General features: G+C 38.0%; 1 long non-coding RNA gene across 1 annotated transcript in view; it reads right to left on the bottom strand.

Annotated features, from left to right (window-relative positions):
- Positions 1 to 3,294: 3,294 nt before the first annotated feature.
- Positions 3,295 to 5,784, bottom strand: part of LOC143510209 (uncharacterized) — a 3,443-nt gene continuing 953 nt past the window's right edge. The window contains exons 2-3 of the long non-coding RNA XR_013129927.1: positions 4,584 to 4,871; positions 3,295 to 4,012 (exon numbers count right to left, since the gene is read on the bottom strand). This is a non-coding gene — a long non-coding RNA (uncharacterized LOC143510209). The remainder of the gene's footprint in view (positions 4,013 to 4,583; positions 4,872 to 5,784) is intronic.

Genomic DNA, 5,784 nt, shown 5'->3' with positions numbered 1-5,784 from the left:
TATTTAAAACGTTTCAGGATGATGGTCACTTCACGGGAGACTTTTTGGACAAAAGTCTTATCCAGTTCTGCTTTCTTAATCTTGTTCAGGTAAAAGCTTCCTCATCCTCTGTAATGTCTCAGTTGTAGACATTGTACATTGTAAATCAATATAGTAGTGTTATTAGTAATTATAAAATCTTTCTTTGACATGGAAAATCTTTTTTTTTTTTTATTTAAAAGGATAAGTAGAAGCAAAATGGATAAATACCAATTAGACTAACTGCAACTTTCTCAGTACAGGTGCATGGAGCAAATTTGTTTTTTTCCCACATGGTTTAAATTGCTGGGGAATCTGGTTCCCTGAAAATGTACAGCCCTCGTTTTGGGCAGAAAGCAGTGTTCTGAATTTGTGAAGTTATCATGAAAATAGTTTGTGGAATTACTGAACACCCAGAATAAATTGTTACACTTATTGGTGATTGCTGACTGGTGAAAGTGCTACTTTGTAGTTACTGCTTGTTTTTAGATTGATTAGAGGTCACTTGAATGAAAATTCTTGCTGTCTATTGATGACTTCATAAGCCTTAACTTTGGCAAGAGTTATTGGTACACAGTTTGTTTTATTCTTATATTCTGCGCTACTTTCTTTGTAGGATGAACTTGATGATGTCGTAAACACATGGAACTCGCACAAAATTCGACCAAGATCAAGTGGTGGTGCTGCACCGGGCCAGCCAGTCATGATGTTCTCATTCCCAGAGCTGCACAATGCTGAGGACAGACTGAAACCGATTCACCTGGAGGAGCTCACTGTTTGTATGGAAGAGTGCACTCCAAAAGGTCGATTTCCCTGTGATGAAACTGTCTTTGAACTTTGTTGTCTACTTATGGTAGAAAATGAATGGGAAGCCCCAGTAGACCCACTTGCTGCAGCTGACCTGTATATCAGGTTAAGAGAAGAAATACTCCACAGTATTTAAGAAATGGCACACATCCACTATTTACATGTGCAAATTTAAATAAAATGTTGGTTTGTCTTGATCATATGATTTAATAACTGTTGCCATGTATTACAAGTACCCTATTGTGTTGTGTTGCTGTTATTGTTGTTGTTTTGTTACGTCGTGTGCGTCCCTCAGGAGGGCGGAGCCCGTGATCCGTCTCACCTGAGGGTCGTTTGTTTGCCTATATATGTCTTGTCTTTGTACCAGTTGACCACTGGTCATTACATCCTTAATTTGGATTTATTGCACGGGTTTTTGGTTTGCGCACCTTCAATTAAACCATTCTTTTTCCCTGAGACTTGGCGTGATCGCTTCCTTTTTAGTCGCTCACCCTGCCCGTCACAAGTATAAGACATTTTCCAGATAAATGCATTTTGGGTACAAGCAAACAGGCTTGCCATGTCATTCTTTTCATGTCATTCTGTGAATACTTTTTGTTAAATGTAAATTCAGAGTGCTTATAGCAGATCTGCCATTAGAAGAATAAAATAGCTCTGTTAATTGTGTTTCTGTTGTCACGTGTATTCCTATTGTTCCTGGCTAGCAACCCAGGCACCAGGACATTTTATCATTATATGTTTCTGTAAATCATAGATGCATGTACTCCACATTTTTGGGTCTAAACTACATAACATTTATATAAACACATCATTGTTAATATATCAAGCTGTTACATATTTTGGGCTTTTAGTAGAAATAAAATTAAGATTTTAATGAAGAACCATCACATTTTACCATCATCTTTGTACTGTAATGTTATTATAAGATTTTGGCTTTCATTAAATTAGTCGTTTCCATACTGATGCAGTATGAGCTGTCATGTACAAAGCTAATTAATTAACATGATTCATACAGCCGAAAGGTTATTTTTTATTCAAGGTATACCAGCACCAATTTGACAGAACAGTGGCTGCAACGGTCACCAACATACCCTTTAATTTGGTATATAACTTTGGAAAATAATCAACTTCTTCAAGCAAAGCGCCATGTAAGACATAAGCAGTGAAGGCTCAAGGTCAGGTTATGGATATGGTTCAAATGGATACTGAACTTTATCAAAAGACTCAGAACTACAATATAAATGTAGTGGTAAAAGTAACATTTTATTGGAAATTGGAACATGCATACAATAAAAATGCCCAATATTTCCATAGGTAACAAGGACATTCTTTTTAGTCTTGAAACTAATACTAGAGAACATGGAAATTTTGTATAAGAATGACGTAAGAATGATGGCATAAGAATGAAAGAATAATCACAGCCCTTGGACACTGCACTGTATAGTGTCTGTGCAATGACAATCAGTAAATGTCTTCAAAACTCTTATTTATTTTGCAGCTTGCAACATTTTCTTGGATGAATGTTTAGAAACAACACACCATTTAAGAAAACAGTGGAAATGCATGAATATATTCTAAAAACATGTGCGTTCACAAATGTGTGCTTATGTGGTACTTGAGCATCCAACAGCAAATACCAACCTTTGATCTTTTAAACTAACAAGGGCATATAAAGCAAAATATCGCAAGCATGACTAATGCAAATGTGCAAAATTATGCACATTCCTGCAACTAGCAAAACAGTGTCTAACTGCCTATAATACTTACAATAGAACATCAGGATACATTTGTCTTAGTCCTTACAAAAGTATTTGGCTTTGCGCAAAATAGATAAATGTGATGTAAACTTTCACACAACTTAACAAAAAAAATCTTTCACTGGGTGCATTAAAGAAAATATGAAAGAACATTTTCTTTATATTGCATACATCTCTAATGAGCACAATTTTTGTTGTTGCTCAAGGTTTCTGTTATGCAACTAGAGAACTTGGATTAGGTGAAAATAGCTTTAGCTATGGTAACGGACAGTGTGCCAGTTCATTTTGTTTTGTGACTGTACTAGTTTATTGTGAAACTGGATAATAAAAGAGACTGGAAGATTTGTAGCCAAAACTGGGCTTCTGACACAAATATGGTAACTTCTTTCTAATTATAAAAGAACAAGAAGGAGTGTTTTGTATAGAGCTCAAATATGTATTCTTATCCTTTGCAGTTCTGCTCTAGTCTGCATAAATAGTTCAAACATAGTGAATTGCTGTTCCTGTGAGAGTCTATACAATGTCCATTACCCAGACATTGCTTTCCAGAACTGCATTAAATTCAGAACGGAAATCTGGGAAGTTTTCATAGCTGTCAGCTATTTGCAGAATCTTCCCACACGTGTGTGCAACTGGTCTTCTTGTAAACTCTGTCATAGCTTGAAACTCCACATAAATACTGTCTGTCACTACAAGATCTGATCTGGTGCAGAATCGCAGAAATTTCTGAAGTTTAATGTCATCCAACTCTCTGATGAATCGTTTCAGATGATTTACCACTTCCTTTTGCTTTGGTGTCAAATCAACAGAAAATTTCAGAAGTTGGCAGACTTTTTTTGAAGTTGGCTGCAGGTCCGAGAACAACTTTGTCAATGTCTCTGGAGTGAGGGCAAGGTGGTGATGGGTGATTTCCCTCCAACAGTCAATAACAAACATTGGTTTTTGGACAAGCTCTTTATGTGCTATTTCATCAAGGATTGTTGGAAGAGTCTCAGCGGTGATTCTTTTCCTACAGCCATAATTGTCAAGAACTTCCACAAGATCATCCATGTCAACTGCAGTGAAATCACTTACTGCTTGCACCAAAACTTCACATTCTTGGCTGCTCACAAACTGCAGAAAATGCACTTTAAGATCACTGTAAACACAGTTGAAAAGCACTTGTTCAAGAAAAGGGATAGCAAGTTTGGTTGGAAAATACTGACAGTCTTGGTAACCTTTCAGAAGTATTCTGCCAGTTGCCATCCATTTTTCAGCAGAAAAATCATGGCGAATGAATGGCACTTTAACTGTTGCACCAAGGGTGCATCGCTCATAGAATTCTTGCCAGAAGCAGCTGAGTACATCTCTCAGTACCCCTGATCCTCTACCTGCTTCTTCTGTATTGTCTGGAAGTATGCGTTTCACATTCAGTGTTTTGGTCAAAATCTCTGCATCACAGAAAGCAGTAATCATGTCATGTAAAATGTTAGCATGATGTACAATGATTGTTATTACATCCTCTGGATTAGCTGGACTGAGGGGTACAAGAAAACCTTCATAGATTAATGTGTCATCTGTACCTTCTTCAGCATCAAAAGTGGGACCAAAGGTTATCTCTGAATCATCTGAAATTTCTAAAGGATGGTCGTCTCCATGAAAATTACCTAAGACTTCTGCCACTTCTGTTGGATTAATTTCACTGCCACTGCTTGCAGAGACAAACATCACTTCAGATGTCTCACTGGCCTCTTCTTCAAGATATTTTGGCTTTGTTGCAATGTAGAAGCGTAACATTGTCAGCCTTGCTGCTTCATACATATCACCAATAGACTGGCAAGTGTCATCAGTGAGGTGGTTCTGTTTAAAGTCCCAAACCTCAAACTCAAAATCAGTTTCACATCCTTTAGGAGACACTCCATCAGGGAAAAAGAAATTCTTTCCTTGCTGAAGAATATCCTTCAATCCTGCATCAGTGGCCATTTGAATTTTTCTGGTGCCACCTCCCTGTTTTGCCCTCACCTGTTTGGTTATTTTTCCATCATGATGGATCCATCCTATTTCAACATTTCTTGATGTCTTTTGCTTCTTTGTCTGTCTTGTTCGTGTGTCTGCATGTGAAGTGTTCTCCTTGGGACCTTCCTTTCTGTTTTGCATTTTTTCACGAAGTTTTTGTAAAAGTCCTTGTTTTCTTTGTGAGAGTGGTTGCTTGCTTTTGCAGAAATTGAAGATGGCAATGCGGTCTCCATAGGAAGGGATGTAATTTGCAAGAGCTGCGTCATCCATCAGTGCTATGACAGCACTGTCAATCTGCAGAGAAGAAGAAAGAAAATAAGTTTCTTCAAAGTTCACGTTGCAAAACAATTAAATTACATTTTATTTATACAGCACCAAATAACAACAAACAGTCACCTCAAGCTGTGTCAGTTGCTGTGTTCGAAATAGCCTACTACATAGTGGCGTACTGCTTGGGCCCCAGATCAGTATCCAGTATGCAGTATGCGAATAAAAATAATTTTTCCAGTACGCGAAACATCCCCGGATGACATACTACTTCCGCAAAATATTAGTACGCGAACAGAGCTATCTTTGTGGTGTACTGCATCCCATCATGCAACGCTACGCTCACATGACCCCGTAGTATGCTTTGCTTTTGTCGCATACTGGAAACTGTACTGCATACTACTACGAGGACCAGTATGCAGTATCCAGTATATACTGAGTGCAGTATGCAGTATCCAGTATGTAGTAGGCTATTTCGAACACAGCCAGTGTCTCCAATTAACAGGAAAACCATGTATTCTGGGACAAATACAATAATGGGATAAGGGAGCTACAGTATGACCTTTAAGTAGGGTGACCAAACGTCCGTATTTCCTGGGACATGTCCGTATTTCACGTCCTGTCCCGGATTATTTTTTTTTGTTTTTTAAATGAGGAAATGTCCTGGTTTTTAAAGTACCTTCATTGGACCATTAAAATGTAAATGTACAGGCACTACACTACACTGGCGAACGTAAGTTGTTACCGGGGGTGTAAAATGGACACAGCGAGAAAAAAAGACAGATTTAAAGTGTGCAGAAACAGTCTAAATAGTCGTTGGAACTAACCTAGTGAAAATCGGGCCATTAAATAATTTTTTTTTTGCCGGGACTGAATATTAAAAAGAAGGAAAACCGAGATAAACCGGGAAATCCGAGACAGTCCCGGGAAAACCGGGACA

Source organism: Brachyhypopomus gauderio, chromosome 3 (assembly GCF_052324685.1).
Source record: "Brachyhypopomus gauderio isolate BG-103 chromosome 3, BGAUD_0.2, whole genome shotgun sequence".
NCBI lineage: Eukaryota > Metazoa > Chordata > Actinopteri > Gymnotiformes > Hypopomidae > Brachyhypopomus > Brachyhypopomus gauderio.
Note: the sequence above shows the minus strand (reverse complement) of the source record. Positions and strands in the feature narration are given on the sequence as shown.